Source organism: Trachypithecus francoisi, unplaced genomic scaffold (genome assembly GCF_009764315.1).
Source record: "Trachypithecus francoisi isolate TF-2019V2 unplaced genomic scaffold, Tfra_2.0 Lachesis_group10, whole genome shotgun sequence".
NCBI lineage: Eukaryota > Metazoa > Chordata > Mammalia > Primates > Cercopithecidae > Trachypithecus > Trachypithecus francoisi.
The window spans coordinates 89,916,869-89,935,935 of NW_022681455.1; the positions used below are offsets into that span (position 1 = coordinate 89,916,869).

At 50.5% G+C, this 19,067-nt stretch overlaps 1 protein-coding gene across 3 annotated transcripts in view; it reads right to left on the reverse strand.

Moving 5' to 3' along the window:
* ZNF423 (zinc finger protein 423) overlaps nucleotides 1–19,067 on the reverse strand; it is a 368,561-nt gene that overhangs the window by 159,430 nt on the left and 190,064 nt on the right. The window contains exon 1 of one of the 3 annotated variants that reach the window (XM_033218341.1): nucleotides 17,829–18,338. The exons of 1 other annotated variant lie outside the window; for it this stretch is intronic. The gene's annotated coding sequence lies outside the window, so the exon portion shown is untranslated. Of the gene's footprint in view, nucleotides 1–16,717; nucleotides 16,863–17,828; nucleotides 18,339–19,067 lie in introns of those variants that run through there. One more of the 3 variants, XM_033218342.1, reaches the window with a different exon arrangement.

Here is a 19,067-nt window from a genome sequence, read left to right on the forward strand (position 1 = left end):
CTCCAACCAGAGAGGTCAACTGTGACCCCAGCTGATGGTGAGGGTTGCCCAAAGTGGACACAAAGCAGCCCGGACAACCGAGGGAGAGCCAGTCAGTGTTTCCTAGAGCCTGGGGTAACAAGAGCTCCAAGACCTGAATATGCTTCAGGGCACAGGCAGATTGTGGTTCCCGCAGAGGTAGCCAGAGCCTAAGCGGGTGGCCTTCCAGACATGAAATGATCTGAGTTGAGCTCAAGGGGTATCTGGGCATATTCCTGATCACTTCTTGGGAAACCAGGGGTATCTACACACATTTGATGCCAGAACTAGTCATCCATCCCAGAATACTCCTCAACTTAATTACATTCCTGCCTGTAAAACTAGCATCGGTGTATTGAGGACAAGAGAGGGTGCACAGCTCCTCCCTCATCTCATTTCACTGATGGAGAAACTGAGGCAACATGACGAGTCACAGGCAGATCTAGTGGTTACTGTTTATGGCACATTTTCTTCTTCTTCTTCTTTTTTTTTTTTGTTTGTTTCTTTGAGACAGAGTCTCGCTCTGTCACCCAGCCTGGAGTGCAGTGATGCAATCTTGGCTTCCTGCAACCTGTGCCTTCCGGGTTCAAGCAATTCTCTGCCTCAATAGGACTCCTGAGTAGCTGGAATTACAGATGCCCACCACCACACCTGGCTAACATTTGTATTTTTAGTAGAGACGGGGTTTCACCATCTTGGTCAGGCTGGTCTTGAACTCCTGACCTTGTGATCCACCCGCCTCGGCCTCCCAAAGTGCTGGGATTACAGGTGTGAGCCACCACGCCCAGCTGTATGGCACATTTTCTATGTGCCAGGTCCTTTGCCAGCTTTTTCTCAATTGATTCTCACACATTCCCTATGAGGTAGGTACTATTAAAAACCCCTTTTTAAAACTATGCAAAGTGACACTCCAAGAAGGAGAGTAACTTCTGAGCACACAGAGATTGCAAGTGGCAGATGCCCCCACCCACTTACTAACCACCAGGCTACACTGCTTCACTAAGCCCTAGAGCCAATCCAGGGCCCATATCCCTGCTGGACCTGCTCCCTCTTTCTTGAGGTCCACCATGCACAAGCACAGTACCAGGCCCCGTGACTTGAACCAGGTACAGGTCTTAAGCTTTACAACCCCACCAGCCATTGAGGCAAAGTCAGTGGTGAATGACCAGTCTAGGCTGGGTCTGATGCCAAGCACTAATGAATGTTGCCGGCCTCTTTCCTCACTGGATGGCAGGTAGAGCAGCCTGCTGCTTAAATAGCCTGTGCAGAAGCAAACCTGGAGGTTGTGGTAGGCAGAATAATAATTACCCCAAAGATGTCCAAGTCTTAACTCCCAGAACATATGAATATGTTACGTTACATGGTAAAATGGAATTAAGGTTGACAGTCAGCTGACCTTAAAATAAAGAGATTATCCTGGATTATCCACAAGGGTTCATTGTAATCACAAGGGTCCTTAAATGTGCAGGAGGGAGGCAGAAGAGGAGGCTGAAGTGATGCAATATGAGAAGGACCCAACCAGCAATTACTAGTATTGAAGATGGAAGGAGGCCATAAGCCAAGAAATGTGAGCAGCCTCTAAGAATTTGAAAGGCAAGGAAATGAATTTTTCCCTAAGAGCATCCAGAAAGGAATGCAGCCCTGCCAACACCTTAATTTTAACCCAGTGACATCTGGGTCAGACTTCTGACCTACAGAACTGTAAGATACTATTTTTTTGTTTGTCATGTTAAGTCACTGTTTATGGTAATTTGTTACAGCAGTAATAGCAAACGAATACAGATTTTGGTACCAGGAGTGGGGTGCTACAAGAACAAATACCTAAAATCATGGAAGTGGCTCTGGAATTGGGCAGCGATCAGAGGGTAGAAGAATTTTGAGGAGTATGGTTTATTTAAAAGCCTTGGTAGCCTTGAACAGATTAATGGAAACATGGATATTAATGACTCTGTTAATAAAGACTCAGAAGAAAGTAAGGAACATATTAGAGAAAACCTAAATCACCTTAGGAAATATCTAAATCATCATGAACAAACTATTAAGAGAAATATGGATATTAATAAAGGCACTGATAGTGATAGCTTATCAGGAAATCAAAAATATGTTATTGGAAACGGAAGGAAAGGGGATCCTTGATATTTGGTGGCAGAAAGCTAAGTGAAATTATGACTCACAGTTATGTGGGGAAAAGAACTTTCATGGATAAACTTGGATACTTAGCTAAGTAGATTTCCAAGCAAAACGTGGAAGGTATGGGCTGGTTTCTTCTTTCTGCTAAAAAGAAAAAAGATTAAGAAAAGAACTGTTAAACAGGCCAGGCGCAGTGCTCACGCCTGTAATTCCAGCACTTTGGGAGGCTGAGGTGGGCGGATCACATGAGGTCAGGAGTTCAAGACCAGCCTGACCAATATGGAGAAACCTCATCTCTACTAAAAATACAAAAATTAGCTGGGCATGGTGGTGCATGCCTGTAATCCCAGCTACTCAGGAGGCTGAGTCAGGAGAATCGCTTGAATTCAGAAGGCGGAGGTTGCGGTGAGCTGAGATCATGCCATTGCACTCCAGCCTGGGTGACAGAGCAAGACTCCGTCTCAAAAACAAACTCTTAAAAATGAACCAGAAATTAATGATTTTGTAAATTCTCAGATTGCAGAAATACTCTAACAGATTTACTTACAAGAAAGCATGCTCTGGAGAAAAAGCTGAAGGTAGGACTGCACATATTGCTAATATCTCAGAAAAATCAAAATACTAGAGTATTGAGTATTGAGTCACACCAAAGGCTCGTTGATGAGATTAAGGGTGTGACTTGCAGATCTCCTAGATCAAATTAGAGAGCATCTAGGAAATTTGGGGGCATTGCTCTGGAGTGATCTCAGCAAAAGACAAAAGTAGAGAAGGGATTATCCAGGAAATATCTGTGGAGGACCATCTTGAATAATGGAGAAAATACCCATGACATACACCGGAGACTCACAAGGTTCTTGAAAAGTTTATACTGGCAGAAACACTGCCAGCTTGAACCAAAAAGGACAGAGAGAGTACAAGATGAAAGAAGTCTGTTGGACACCCAAAATTTCACAAGCAGGAAACAGGTTAATAAAACTACTCAGATGGAAGTACATGCTACCTTTCATGGGGAAAAAAGGGATGACTAAGGGGGCAGAACCTCAAGCCCAGAGTGTGGTGCCACGACCCATAGTGGATGAGATTACTACTGCACCAGGTTCAGACTCCAGAACTGTGTAACCATGGGCAAGCATATCCCCTCTTTGTGCTTTCATTTCCCCAACTCTTGATAGAGAGAATCTGACGAACAGGTCTCTAAGAGGCTTTGTAGCTCTTAGAGTCTGTTATCAATTAATGATGTCTATGCCTGCCCAGGGTACAGAATAAGTCTCAGGCGGTAGGTATCCCAGCTCTCTACTATCTCCTAGTTTGGGTGGTTTTTTAATTCAGCACATATTTAGGGAGCCTGCCCTAAATACCCAGTTTTCCAAAGGGTGTAGAGGTACCCAGCATTCTTAGGTTTCTATGCTCTTATCTGCCCAATCTCTGTGTCAATTAATCACTGTTTAAACATTAAACGCTAAAGCAACCCTTTACTGCTTTGAAGTAATACAAAGAGAGAGAGAGAGAGAGAGAGAGAGAGAGAGAGAGTCCCTTTAATGGTAGCATCAGTACTGTATCTAGATATCTGACTTTCCTAAAGGGACAGGAGAAGTGTAAAGGATTAAGTTTGACCCCTGGGACATCAAAAGTCCACCCTGGGAAAGGAAAGGGATGAGGCTGTCAGAGGTTCTTTCCTCAGAGGTAGGCCAAGGAGCCCCACAAAGGTGACCAGAATCTGACATGGCTCTGCCTGAAATCTTGAGTTAGAATTATGCTATTAACAAAAATAATAGCAGCTCCTATTCACTCATTCCTCCTCCAGGGAGCTGAGACTTTCTTACGAATGTGATCTCATCATCCCCAAGGAATACAGCAAGGAAAAGTAGGGATCATTCTTTCAGTTTGGGAGAAAAAAGACTGAGAGGTCACTGGACATCTCAAAGACAGAGAATGGCCACGCCTGCCCTTCTCCAGCCAGCTCTGGGGGCTGCTGAAATGCCATGTGACAGTGAACAGCTGCCACCAAAGCCCTTAACAAAACTTCCAGGGACTCAAAACTTAGCTTAGGCTGCTAAGCTTGAAGAAACTCAGTCAATTGCAGGGAGACGTCAGTCCTGAGGGACAGCAGAGCCATGAGTAAGAGCGTGCACTGGCTTGCTCAGCCATCATTAGCTGTGAGACCACAGGCAAGTTACTGCCGTCTCTGAGTGCGTATGTCCTCATCCACAGGATGGGGAAACTAAAAGTAACTACCTTACAAAGTGGTTAATGTTTACATACTGCTAAACATTGGATGAACATTGGCTAAAGAAAATAAAGGGGTTCCTAATGTAACTGACAGTATTATCATTCATCTTAAATCCCATCATCTATAGGGCATTTAACATTTTGCACCGCACCTCACACCCATTATTCATTTGACATCTGGAGCAACTCTGGGCAGTGGTGGTGGTCGTGGTGGTTTTGTTACTGTTATTATCCCCATATTACAAGTAAGTGGGGTGCCACACACCCAGGCATCCTGGGATGGAACCCAGCATCCCATCCCGTTAGTGAATCCCTTTCACCCTCATGAACAGCTGAGCTTACACAGTAAGTTGTGTGGTCACCCCAGGAATGAGGAAAAAGAACAGAGAGGTTAGGTCACATCCTGACATCGCAAAGTGACTGGAAGAGCTGGACCTTAACTTCCAGCCTGGGGCTCTTAGCCAGCTGGGCTGGGAGAAATGATGCCCTGAGCAGTGGGTCATAGGTTACCATGGCTATCCTCCCACTGGACAGTTTGGGGGCCACCCAGTTATCAGTATTAGTGATTTTGTAAAACTGCCAACATTTACAAATCAAGAATTCCCAATTTTTTTTGTTGTTGTTGCTGTTGTTCCCTAATTCACAGTCACTTCTGGGTTTTTGTTTTGTTTTGTTTTTTCCTTAGAGACAGGGTCTCCCTCTGTCACCCAGGCTGTAGTGCAGTGATGCAATCATGGCTCACTGCAGACTCAACCTCCTGGGCTCAAGCAATCCTCCTGCCTCAGCCTCCCAAATAGCTGGGACCACAGTTGCGTGTCACCATGCCTGGCTTATATAATTTTTTTTTTTTGTAGAGACAGGGTCTCTCTGTGTCACACAGGCTGGTCTCAAACTCCTGGCCTCAAGTGATCCTTCTGCCTCAGGCCACCAAAGCACTGGGATTACAGTCATGAGCTACCACGCCTGGCCCACTTCTGGATTTTCTTGAAGGAGAAGGCCTGGGAGCACAGACTCTGCATCTGGCATGTGGAAGATGGAGCTCAGCTGGGACTTCTGGGAGCAGGGCCCCCCACCTCCCTGCATGTCCAGCACCCCAGGACTTCCCTCCCCATTAGGGGGTGTCCCGGGCCCTGAAGGCACCTGTGTTTGTCTGGTGGCTGAGAGCCAGCAGCAGGGCTTAGAGTCCCAGCTCCCCCACTTACAATGTGTGTGACCTTAGCCAAGTGAATAACCGTTGCTCCGTTTTACAGATGGAGAAATCTGTCTCAGTTTTCACATCTGTAAAATGAGTATGACTATATATAGACCCAGCTATAGAGTTGTTTTAAAGATGAAATCAGTGAATTCAGTAAAAAAAAAAAAATCAGTGAAATCAGTAAGGCGTTATAACAAATGTTCTATAATGCCTAAAATAGTCACCGGCTGCTGGCTCCCAGCTCACCATAAGGTGGTCACAGGATAAGGAAAGGCTGGCAATGGCTGGGATGGTTTGAATGGACACAAGACACAGTGTCATCTCCCTGAGCCCTGATTGATAACCAAGAGGGTCTAAACTAAACCTACAGTTACCCGTGCACAAGATGGTTTTCAAGCAAAGCAAACTCAACCTGCCAAAATTATCAGAGGGCCCCTGCCGTTCACAATTCCAGGACATCAGCCCTGAAAGGAGTTTCAAGACCCCTCATTATAAAGGTGGAACCCAACGCTCTCATTATGGAAACAGAGAATCTAAGGCACCGGCAGCCATCCATGGCTTGGACGTGGGTCCCCTCAGCTCATGGTGGAGGGGGTGGGGGACAAGGCTCAGACTCCCAGCACACCCCCTCCCTGCCCCCACACGGCTCCTGGACATGCAGGGCAAGGACGCGTCCACCTTTCCCCTTGAAGCCTCTGACCTCGCAGAACACACAGCCTGCCAGGCAGCTCCATCCCTTAGACAAATTTACTTAGCACTGATATTGAAAATGCAATCGAGCTCGAGTTTTATTGCAGAAATTAAACAGACTAGGAAAGGGAAAAAAAAAAAAAAAAAAGCCAGTGCTCATCAACTCACCCGAGAGCTGGCTGTGATCAAACTTGCTAAAGAGGAGCGTAGTGATCAACTCCTGCCAGCAAGGAAGAGCCCCCCAAGTCTGCCCCTACAAGGGACTCCCCAAGGGCGCTAGGAACTCAGGAGCTCTGGAAGGTTCTCCTGCCAGCCTCCTGCTGTGGACCTCCTGCGCACCCTGACATCGCCTGCCCGCCTTTTCACAAGGAGTTGGTGCCTTGTGAAGTCATCTCCGTGAGCTTCACGAAGCAACACCGCCAAGGGCCTGCGCAAAGGGCGCTCTGCTCCACTCGAGAGAAAGCAAAATGCTTTCAGGGTTGAATCACTGTTTTTCTTGACTCCCTTTGGAGATCGGCAGAGCCCACATTCGGCCGTGTTCGTGGACCTGGGACTGGAAACAGCTGCGCTCTAATTACATGTAAAGTGTACCAAAACATCCCTTTTATCACAGACTGGAAATCTGTTAGCATCTGTCTCTCCTTTGTTTCTTCCACAAGATACAAGCTTGTTTCTACATTTTTCTCACCTGTAGCGGTGATTAAAATTCATTATAAATGAAAGGAGTGAACAGAGAAACAAGTTCCTCTGTGTACCGTTCTAAACTCAAATTAGAAACAGCTGTTTGCTAATTCATGCAGTGATGTTTTGTCGTGCTCTGTGAATCAATAATAACTCACCCTATTGCTGCAGTAATTTTTGGATAATCCATATATTTAATGCGGCATTGGATTCTCCAGACAGGGCTGCAGCGGCGAAACCTCAGGCGGGTGTGAGGGGACTTGGGCTCCCCACTCTGGAGGCGTCCCCTCCTGCCCAGACAGAGAACCCCGAACTCAGAGCTGCCCAGCACCTCTACGCCCCACACAAGTCTTGGGAGGACCAGAAGGAAACCCTGAACGGATTCCTCATCTCCTTCCCTCGCCGAGAACCACCAAAAAAAAAAAAAAAAGAATTCAACTCTGATTAAACGCAAACCACACACATCCTCCAGCCGCCGGAGGGAACAGCAAAATTAAAAGTCTAATTGGTACCCGGAACAATTTAAAACTATTAAGTATAGGTGAAGCTTTTCTGTAAGAAAATAATCCTTTGATTGGGATTAGGCATGTTTGGATAGCATTTTTCCCATCTACACATTTTAGCTGCAGAAGTTAGAGCTAAGGTCTGGATGTGCTCAGGAGCCTCTGAGAGATGTTCGGGCATCCCCTTTGCCACTTCCAGGGAAAGGGGTGTGTAGGGTTCCAGAGCTCCATCTCCATCTGATGACTTGGAGGAAGCAGATGTTCTTTCTCCTTTGCAGGGAGGGAGATGGACAACACTTTTGGAGGCTTGTACTGCCACTGTGGCATGCCAAACCTGCTCTATCCTGGCTAACACATTCCCATCCTACAAGACACTGCCTTCAGGAAGCCTTCCCTGACTGCCTCTGTCATCCTCACTGACTTCAGGGCACTGCCTGTTTATATTTGAGTGGTTGGGGTGTCCCTGTGTCTCCTGCACCTTTCTGGGTCTGGGGCATGGTCATAGTGAACCACTTTTTGAACTTCAGACTGGCAGCCTCTGCAGAGCCCTTTCTGTGGCCAGACATGATGCCAAACTCTTCATAAGCTCCATTTTGTTAAACCCTCACCTCCATTCTATGTGGTGACCACTACCACCATTAACCCCCATCTTACAGATCAAACATACAAGACATAGAGAGGGTGAGGGCCCTGACTTCCACAGTAATTAAGTAAAGGAGCCTGGAATAACTCCATAGTTCTCCAGAAAGCCATCAAGACCACCCACTGTCATCAAAGAGGTACACTGAGCATGCCTCGCCCTCTCCAGCTCCTGAGCCTTCATTCAAGCCGCGGTGGTCACTGCCCACCGAAGCCCAAGCCATGACTTGGGGCCCAGCTCTGCCTACCTCCCCAAGCATCTCACAGGTGGTGGTGGGAGGAGTGGTCTCCCGCGTGGCTAAGAGTAGGTCCTCATTTCCTCCTTTCCTGGTGTTCATCTGGGCCTACAGAAGATGGCAGTCCAATACGTCCCGGGGGGCGCAGGGCACAGGCCCCAGGTAGGGGTACGGACAAGGAGCTCATGCTGTCCCTGCAGGGTTGTAGGGAACTTTCCCTTGGCCAAGGCCACTGGGGGCCAGAAGCTCCAAGCCCGGGAGGGCTGGGAATGGAAAGGCACAGACGAGGTGCCATCGTGGGAGGCTGGGGCACTCAAATTGGGCTTTGAAGAAGGAGTAGCAGCTCCACTGACCTGTGTTCTTCCAAACATGGGCTACCTCCCATTGGTAGGACCTGTGATCATTTTAGGGAGCAGCCAAGATGGTCTTAAATAACCCTGATGCACAAATGAGAAAGTTAGCACCCTTTGCATTCTGTTGTCAGCCTTCAGATTAGGCCAGGGAGAAAGGCTGTCTCTAACTCCTCTCCAGCATTTCAACAAAAGAGAGGGCAGACCCCATGCTTAGCATTTCCAGAACAAAGCAACTCCTGGCTGGAATAGCACGAGCATGGAATTTTCTTCAGTTTTGTTTTTCATTTACTTTTAAGGTTACTGTCATCTTACAGTAAATCATACTGGTTTTCCATTTGCAGAATGAAGTAAATGAATTAATTTAACCACAAAAAGAACCAGCAAAGAAAAATACTAGGTGAATCATAGCATCAGTGATACTCAAATGTTGCAAGAATCACAGTAGAGATATGCAAATGACTAAAGCCTGGGACCCCCAGATACAGAGAGATGGGAGGAGAAGGCCTCCCGGAAGAAGGAATGGTGGGAGCCATGGCTGAAGCTTGGGTACCAGTGGGCGAAGCAGCTTAGAAGGTGCAATGAGAGCCCATCGTCAAGACCTTAAATACCAAGCAAAGGAGCCAAGAACTCCATTCCACAGGCCCCAGCAACCACCAACACTATCTGAAAAACTAGCTCATGAGTAAGTGGGATCCGGACTCCCCAGCCCAGGGCTCTTTCTAGACCTCCCGTAACTCCGGGTCTACAAATGACTGAGATTTAAATGATCTCTAGCCTATAAGCAGAACCCATTTCAAGGAAAACAGTGATCAGTGGCCCCAACAACCCAGGGCTCTCGACGGCCAAAATCAGGTGCCCCTGCAGGAGAAAACCCTTGCACAATCGGAATGGGTCCCCTTCCAAGTGGGGGCTGAACACTCAAGTCACTATGGACAGCAGAAGTATCAACTCCCCCCCACAAGGACCCCTGCTGGGGCACTGAGGGGGATGGGCGCACCATCCCTTGGTGAGTCCAACCTAGTCAACTTTTCCTCCACCTTTGGAATAAATTGCCATGTCGTCTGTGTGAAAGAGTCACAGTGTTCCCAAATACACACCATAGACCTCAACATGCTGGACAAGCGTCTGCTCCCACAGGAGGGGAGTGTGGAAGTCAAAAGCCCCAGAACAGCATCCGTCTCACGGTCACTTCGCCCCTGAACCCACACTGCTAAATTACTTTTCTTCCACAAACCCACGCAGTCTTTCCCTTGCAGAGCACATACAATTGAAGCGCTGAATGCTAAGTGGGTGCACGAGGTAACTCCAGTGGGGGTTTTGTTCATCCCGTCCAGGGCAAGTCTCCAACTCTCCAAGTGTCTGTCCCACCTCCCTCTCTCCTCCAACCCCCACCCTGCCTACCTAGGGACCCGAGTCAAAGGTCTTCTAACTTCCAGTCCTCCATACCATCTACACTGGGATGGAGGACTGAATGCAGCTGGTTTATGTGACTTTCTTACCACAGATGCAGACAGAGGAAGCTCTCAATGCAAATGGGCAAGCTGAGGCCAGGTGCGGTGGCTCGCGCCTATAATCCCAGCACTTTGGGAGGCTGAGGTGGGTGGATCACCTGAGGTCAGGTGTTCGAGACCAGCCTGGCCAACATGGTGAAACCCCGTCTCTACTAAAATTATAAAAATTAGCCAGGTGTGATGGTACACGCCTGTAACCCCAACTACTCGGGAGGCTGAGGCAGGAGGATCACCTGAACCCAGGAAGCAGAGGTTGCAGTGAGCCAAGATTGCACCACTACATCCAGCCTGGACAACAGAGTAAGACTCTCTTAAAAAAAAAAAAAAAAAAAAAGGCAAACGGGCAAATGGATGACCAAGTTCATCTTGTAATTTTCCCAAAAACCAGTATCAGAAAACCCTATAATGCCTCCAAGCTAGAACTCTGAGCTTAGACCAACTGGCAACACTGAAGAATAATTAATAGGTTATATTTTGGATTCTATATCATATATTGCATATGTACATACAGGTCTAATCAATGACGTTTATTAAGTGCCACATATTTCTTGGGTGTTTGATCCATGCCACATGTTGTCTCATTTTATTTTTAGTCTCCAAGAAAAAAAATTGGGTTGTCTCGTTTTAATATTCACAGCAATCTGATGTGTTCCTATGACAAGCCCCATTTTATAGATGAGAAAACTGAGGCTTATAAAGGTTAATTGACAGGCTCAGGGCCTTACAGGTGGAAATGGGCTAGCAGGGCTTTGAACACGGGTTCACTGACCTCAGAGGCTGTGTTCCTAACCACCACAGGATGTGAGTTTGTGAACCACCGTGTCCCAGGGACAGAGAGGGAGTGACACCCGCTCAGGGGCACAAGCATTCTCCCAAGGAGGTGGCCTCCCATGGAGCCCGGCCTGAAAGGATGTCTGGATTGGGTCCATATTCTCAGCCCAGACACCTCCCAGGGTGACACACTCCTTTGGCTGGAGACTTCCACAGACAAGGTGTACACACTGTCTGACCTCAAACCACAAATCCCCTGCTTCTCAGTCAAATCCCATCCAGGGCCCAGCCCCAGGGTCCCACCCTACGCATCTGGAGGATGGAGAAACTCCCCAAAAACACTCCCTGTCTCCGGCCATGTGCCAGGTGCCCTTCTGCAGCTCCAGGAGACAGTCATGAGCTTGGTCCCATTTTATGGAAGGGAACGCTGAGGGACGGAGGAACTCAGGGACCTGGGTGCATCGCGGCCAGTGGCCCCCTGGGAGTTCAGCAGCTGAGGGGACAGTCAGTAAAAGGGCCTGAGGCCCCGCCTCCAGGTGTCTGCCTGTCTCAAGCTTGACCCCAAAGGCAGGAGAGGTGATGCCCCCAGGGGCAACCTTCACCTAAAAGGACCTGGAGCCAGTGGGCTCCTCTGAAGACCATTCCTGGGGCATCCTGCACAGACACGAAGGTTTGGCAGGTTCAAGACCAGCGGTCTATAGCAGCAGGCTCAACACTGCACCCCAAAATCGGCCTTTCCCTGGCCCTGTCTCCTCCGTCCTACTTCCTGGGAGTGCCTCCTCGCCACATACACTGCACTAAGCCCTTGCCTCAGGCTCTGTGTTCAGGGGCCCTCCCTGCCACACTGACTAAGGTACAACTGCCACACATGGTGGCACCAGACTCGGAAGCCACGTCCTTCAGCCTGCACAGCCCCCTCCACAGCCCCCTCTTTGCACCTGCCAGGATTTGCCATACTCAAGTCACTGAGAGGCCACCGTCAGGGTCTGTGTCCTATTCCACTACTCAACCTTGTCCTTTCAATGACCTCAGGACTAACAATGCCAGGTACCCAAGTGTAATCCTAAATCATGATATTGATGAAATCATGAGTATGATGTTTTTGTAATGCTCATTAAAATAAAGATGTAGTTGGGTTAAACACGCATGAACCACCAGAAACTGGGCTGGGCAGCCCTAGATGTGGCGCAGGTCCTACTGCCCTGGCCCATACTGCAGTGACTGCAGCTCTTGGTCTGTCCCTCTCCCGCTCCAGACAGGGCAGTGCAGGGATGGGGTGCACCTTCATAGCTGCTGTATCGCCAGCACCATGCCTGGCCAGAGGCAGGCAGGAGAGAAGAGGTGGGCTGGGCGCTGCAAGGAGCCCAGGGCCTGAGGAGGGCCAGGAAGAGAAGAGCCAGAGCATTTTCGAGGATGTACTGGGCTAGCCAAGCGGCTCCTCTGCAGGCCCCACTCACCCCTAAACTCACCAAATCTACGACATGGCAGAGGAAATTCCAATTTTCCCCTAATTTTCATATTTCCACCCCTAGAGTAATTGTCATCGTGGACTTTGTGGCTGGGCTGTCAAGCCTCATGGCTGAAGGCTGCCCCAGCCCTGCATGTGGGTCTCCCGCCCTTTCCCAGCATCGCTGACCCTTTCCTAGGAACTCCCTCCCCAGTGCCCTGCCTGTCCCTGCTTTCTCAGCCTGAGTGGCCACCACCTCCTCCCACTGGAACCAGGCCCTCATCTGTGTGCCTCATTGTGTGCCCCTGCTCAATAAACAGACCTGAACATCAGTCACACTCACCAGACACTTCCTACATGCCAGGCTTTCTTAAAACCTATATTATTTATTTACTTATCACTATTAGTCTTTGATGTTTTACTTGTTTGGGGTGGGGGTTGGGTTTTAAAATTTCAAATAGAGTCCCACTCTGTTGCCCAAGCTGCAGTGTGGTGGCACAATCACAGCTCACTGTGGCCTCAACCTCCTAGGCTCATGTGATCCTCCCACCTCAGCCTCCCAAGTAGCTGGGACTACAGGTGTGCCACCACGCCTGGCTAATTTTTTTCATTTTTTTGTAGAAATGAGGTCTCACTATGTATGTTGCCAGGCTGATCTCAAACTCCTGGGCTAAACCAATCCTCCTGCCTCAGCCTCCCAAAGTATCAGAATTGCAGGCGTGAGCCACTGTGCTGGGCTGTTTTACTTACTTAACATACTTAAGCCACACATAATCCTTTCACTAGACCCATTTTACAGATGTATTGTGCACTGTACACATCAGGATACTGAGGCCCTTGAGGTCTGAGGGAGGGACTTGCCCCAGGGCAGAGTCCAGCAAAGCCAGGAGAATCTGGCCGCCTAACTCATCAGCTGTATGAAACGTTGAGATGTGGGGTTTATGGGAAACACACCCCTGACACACATATGCTCAAGAGGAGGCTGGGTGGACAGATGTAATGCAGGGGAGAGAGAAACTGATGGAGAGCTATCAGTCATCCTGGATCCTGCACATGGCACAAGGGGCGCTTCACGTGCCCAATGCTGCAGGCACCGGTACCCTTCTCATAGTGGGGTCTGGAAAGGGGAGATGCCACCCCCATCCCAGCTCAGGCTGACAGCACCCCTGAGGGTGGTGCTGGGCCTACAGTCTGCCACGGGCGGCTCCATGGTCCCTAGCTGGTTCCCAGCTCCTCCCAGCACCCAGCACACAGTAGTCCCTCAATATTTGTGAAATGAGTCAATGGATGCACACTTTAGTCAGGTCTCTCGTCAGGGTGGGGTGCAGGGCCAGAAGGGAGCGGCACCTTCCTTCCTCCTCCTCCACCCACACTATACCTCTCAACCACTTCCCTTATGCTTTTTTATCTTCTTCTAAGAATGTGATTAAGGTTTCCTCGCAGGTACTCCTGCTTTAGTACTGCCTGGAGACAATTCTGATAAGCCCTGGATTCCTGGATTCCTGGGAGCCCCCACAAGGTGCCTGGCAAGAACTATCTGCTTGATGGATGAATGAATGAATGAATGAATGCGTACCTGGTCTATGGGAAGCTCTTGGTAACTGTGGTATGAATAAATGAATAAAGGGATGGATGGATGGATGGATGGATGGATGGATGGATGAAATATTGAAGTCCAGGGCTCTGTCTAAAGGAGGCACTTGAAAACTATGGTATGAATGAATACAGAATGAGAAAATGAGAAAACGAATGGATAAATAAATGAATGAATGAATAGCCTAATCACGCAGCAAGGAGCCACTGAAGAGACCCCTGTAAGGTGGAGCCTAGGAGTTGGGGACAGAGCTTCCAGCTGGAAGCCAGGGAGTAAATGAGGCTGACCTGACCACCCTCCTGACCACCTGGGTCCAGTGGGGCTGTCCCCAGCAGAGCCTGTCCAGCATCACCAAGGTCCCTGGGGCCCCCTCTCGTTACAGCAGAATGCAATTACTCTAGCCTTCAGTGGGGCCTGAATTTGTTACGATTTTTTTTTGAAAGAGTCTCTTGGAGCCAGGGAAGCAGCAAGGGTATGGGGGTCAAGATGCATGGATGGAGGCAGAAGGAACAGCCCAGCTACCCAGCCTCAGCCTGAATCCTGAAGAAATGGCATTAAAACAAAGGAGACACGGAGCTGGGTGGGGCTGGGGGTGGCGGGGGGCTTACTTATTCAGACCAGAGCCAAACAAATGGATAGATTTAATAAGATAATAAGCTTAGATTCCATGCTCTTAAAGCTACAGACTCAGGCCGGTGCGGTGACTCACACCTATAATCCCAGCACTTTGGGAGGCTGAGGCAGGTGGATCACCTGAGGTTAGGCGTTCGAGACCAGCCTGGCCAACATGGTGAAACCTTGTCTCTACTGAAAACACAAAAATTAGCTGGGCGTGGTGGTGGGCACCTGTAATCCCAGCTACTCAGGAGGCTAAAGCAGAAGAATTGCTTGAACCTGGGAGGCAGAAGTTGCAGTAAGCCGAGATCGCACCATTGCACTCCAGCCTAGGTGACAGAGTGAGACTTCGTTTCAAAAAAAGAGATACAGACTCAACAGTGGGATTTGGGGTGGGGGTCTCCATATTTTTCCAGGAAAACTCCCTCAAGTGGATGCCTTTCTTCACACACCACACTGGAGAATAAGGGTATGTGAGTAGGCATGTATATGCGTGCAGGCATGTGTGTCTTCCCCACCAGAGGGGACCCCCAAAACTCACCAGAAACTTCCTTACTTCCTAACCAGGACATGTGAACAAATGCACCCCTCCACAAGGAATGCACAGCCAAGCAGCACCCCTGTAATTTTTTCAAGAGGAAGTCGGGCCAGTCAAGCACAAGTCAGTGTCACCTCCTTCCCAGCCTGGGCTTCCCTCTCTCTGTCCAATGGACCAACAGTAAAAAGTGAGCACTTCCCGCTCATCTTGGGAAACTCCTCGCATCCACTCACTCGATCAGCCAGCGACTGCACTGTTGAAATATTTATGGAGTGCCTCGTCTGTGCCAGGCTCTGCTGCAATTTCTGGGGCAGTGAGCACACCCAGCAAAGCCCTGTACCATGGAGGCTGCATTCCGGTGGCATCAGGATCATGTCCAAGAAGGCTCTGGAGCCAAAGAGCCTCCGTTCAAATCACAGCTCCACCACTGACCAGTGGTGTAAACCGGGATACATTAATGGACCTCTCTAATCTTCACCAAGAGGAAAAACAGGCAGAATCCCTTCTGCCTCCTCGGGTTGTGCAGAGGATGAGATCAGATACCGCAGGTGAAGCACGCTGGCCCCACGCCTGGCACATGGCACATGCTCAATGAACAGATCATTGTGTGTGGTTTCCAGACCACTGGCAGCAAACACGGAAACCGCTGGGCAGAGCCGTGGCTCACCGTGAGACCCCGGCCCTTGGGGAACTCCACCCCCACTCCGAGGTTACCCTTCCCGCGGGCATCCCCAATTTACCACCTCCTTATGTCACTCCTGCCAATGTCATGTCATAAAGAAAGCCAGTGCCCCTGAAGGGCTCTGGTCCACCCCACCCAGTCCTTAAATCCCTTCTCCAAAGAGGTTTGGTCCCTTCCAGTGAAGAGGAATCCACTCCCTTCTGAACTCCCTTAGTCTCCAAGAAGAAATGATCTCCTGATGAGCCCCAAAGGAGTGCCTGCAGACCTCCTCTCAGGGACAGGAATAACAGGAGCCCCCTGACTCCAACCATCCTCCAAGAGGAAGGACAAACAGCGAGTCACCTGCTATATGGCAGCCATTTTTTAAAATGACATTGCAATTTACATTCATTTATTCCTTCTATAAATATGAATCAGTGCCTACTCTGCCAGCCCTGTTCGAGGATCTGGGGATAGGGTATGAAGAAACAAAATCCTTGCCCTCAGTGAGCTTACAATGCAAAGAGAAGAGACTAAATCTTCCTGCTGAAGAAGGAATAAATCAGTCTATAGTAAATCACGTGTTGCTATGAAGAAATGCAGGGCAGGAAAAGGGTGGAGGGTGGGGTGCCACTCCGGACAGGTGACAAGGCAACACTTGAGCAGACACTAGAAGCAAACAAGGCAGCAGGCCAAGGTGGAATCTAGAGAGACAGGATCCCGGGCAGGGATCTAGCAGGTGCAAGCACCCTGGAGCTAGAGCATGCAAACTTTTCAGGGCACATTTTCTGAGATGCCTGCATGGGGCTCAGTGTGAAGGTATGTGCCCTGCCTTCTAAGATCACAGACCAAGCTGTCATCCAAAACCCCACAGGGACCCAAAATCCAACCCCAGCATCAACTCACTGTGTGATCTGACGCTGGTCTCTCAACCTCTCTGGTCTTGTTTTCGGCAACAGCTAATCAGAACTGAGCATTATCCAAGCAGGCGCTGGCAGAGGAGGCCCCCAGAGTCCTCCCAAGTCTGCAGCTCTGTGCAACGCGCACCCACCATTCCTCTCCACCCCATCGTGCCATTCTCACACCCCGCGCCAGCAACACCACGCAGGATTGGTACTCCTGCCAAAATAGCTATTAACCCAGTAGCCAATAATAACACGTTATCCTATCAATTTGCTTATGAAACGCTGTGTAATTGCAGAGCCTCAGTTTGCCATCTCGGTAGCCTGGTTACCACATAAACAGAAAGAAACTCACCAGCCTCTTCCTGAGGAGAACAAGTGGCTGGCCACGAGAAACACCCGATTACCACTGAGGCTCCCCAGGCCCCCTCCAGGCCCTGCGGAATCTATCAGGAATCATAGTCTGGCCTTCAGTAGTTCAGAGGCTGGTCTCAATGTCTCCTTAGCATGCCGCCTCTGTGACTGGAGAGGGGACCAGTGCCCAGGATGGGATGTTTTTAGGTGGCAAAGTTAAGGCCCAGCAGCTGCACTCTGGTGGCCTCTCTCCCGGCCAGAGGTGCAGGAAGTGGGACAGACATGAGGCTTCGGGAGGGCACGGGAGAGGGCAGGAACCAGAGGCAAGCAAGCACTTGGGTGCAAAAACCATCACAGATGCAAGCCCGCCCTCCCCACGGGAGACAGGGGGGATAGGAGGTCAATGGGTGGGGCACAGAGGGAAGGACAGGAGAGACGCAAGGGAGGGGCTCCAGACCTAGGAGTCAGGGTGCGCCCCAGGGTCCGCCCATCCCCTTGCCTCAGGGCCCGACCCAGGTCTGACACCCTGGCCACCACCACCTGCTTGGCAGCTGGCCGCCCACTTTTCCTCTCTCATTCCAGAGAAAACGTTTCCTTCCTTCTGGATTTCATTCCACTCTCAGCAAACATTCTGCTCCCCAACGCGCCGGAAGCCTCTCTGAGGGGACTCGGCGTTCCGGTGCAGACACCAGCCTGTTTTATTCATTCTTCCCTCTTCCAGCCCAGCCACCCCCTCATCACTGTCCTGTGCCTCCGCTTACCTCTCCCCCTGCTCACCAGGGCATCCCAGGGCAAGCTGGCCGATGCCAAGAGGGCCAGAACCTGAGCCCGGGTTCCCAGGACCCGGCGGCAGAGCAGGCGAGGGCTGGAGAGGCGCTTCCCACCGGCCCACTGGTGATCTCAGCCACGGGACGCATCCCCACCCGCCCGCCTGGGCCGGCGGAGAAGGATGGGCCGAGGGTGTGCTGCTCCCGCGGCGGCGCTTGGCGGAGGACCCAGCTAGCGGGAGAGGAAGGGCCTTGGGGAAGAAAAGGGGCTGGGAAAAGGCACAGATGGGGAGGAAGAGGACAGAGGAGGCCCAGGGCTCAGGCCACGCGGCCAGATGTTGACCCAGTTGAGGGATCCAGGCCCCGGGGGCGACAGGGGAGTTCTGGCCCCCCTGCCAGCTCTGAGATTCTACAGAGAGGAGGAGGGCCTGGGGCCGGCGCCATGCCAGGGCCTGGCGCTGAGGCTGGGGTTAAAGGGAGGACCACGGAGAGGCAGCAAAGGGTCTCTCTCGGACACTGCCCCTGTCTGCCAGGACAGGGTGGGGGGATGGCCCCTGGGAGGCCCCTGGGTGGGGTGGGTGGGGAGCTGTCTGCGGGAAGCAGCTCTCAGCAAATGAAAACCAGGCCTTGGAAACTGGCCGGGCCACAGCCAGGGCACAGCTCCAGGGAAAACCCCGCTGCTCACCGAAAGGTGCCCCAACCAGAGCGAAAGGTGGTGTTAAAACGAACGAGCTAGGAGGGGCCAGACAGCTTGAGCGAGATCAGGGGTGGACCCTGGCTGCAGCCCCAGGGTCCCTGCTCTTCTGTGCTCTGAACGCCCCTCATTGTGGGCACATTGTACTCCTAAGACCTGCTTGCCTGTAAGTGCTGTGAAAAGCCAACTAACTGCGCAATTTTCTTCCCTTGGCTTCCCTCTGCTCAGCCTTGGTCAGGTTCTCAGCAGAGCTGGGCCTGGGGCTGGGGACTGGCCTGGCCGGGCAGGCCTGAGGTCCCCACTACCGCCATATTTGGAAATTCAACTCTCGACAGTGCATTGAGGCCCAAGGGGCGGCACTTCCAAATTGGTGGGACCCCAGGGTCCTGCCATCAAGAGCTTGGTGGATAGCGGCATTCAGTAAATACAGACGTCACCCACACATCCTTTCATGCATTCATTCATTCACCCATTTGGTTATCCACAGGATGTCTCTGATGTGCCTACAACCCAGCAGGCACTTAGGTGGTGAGGGTAGG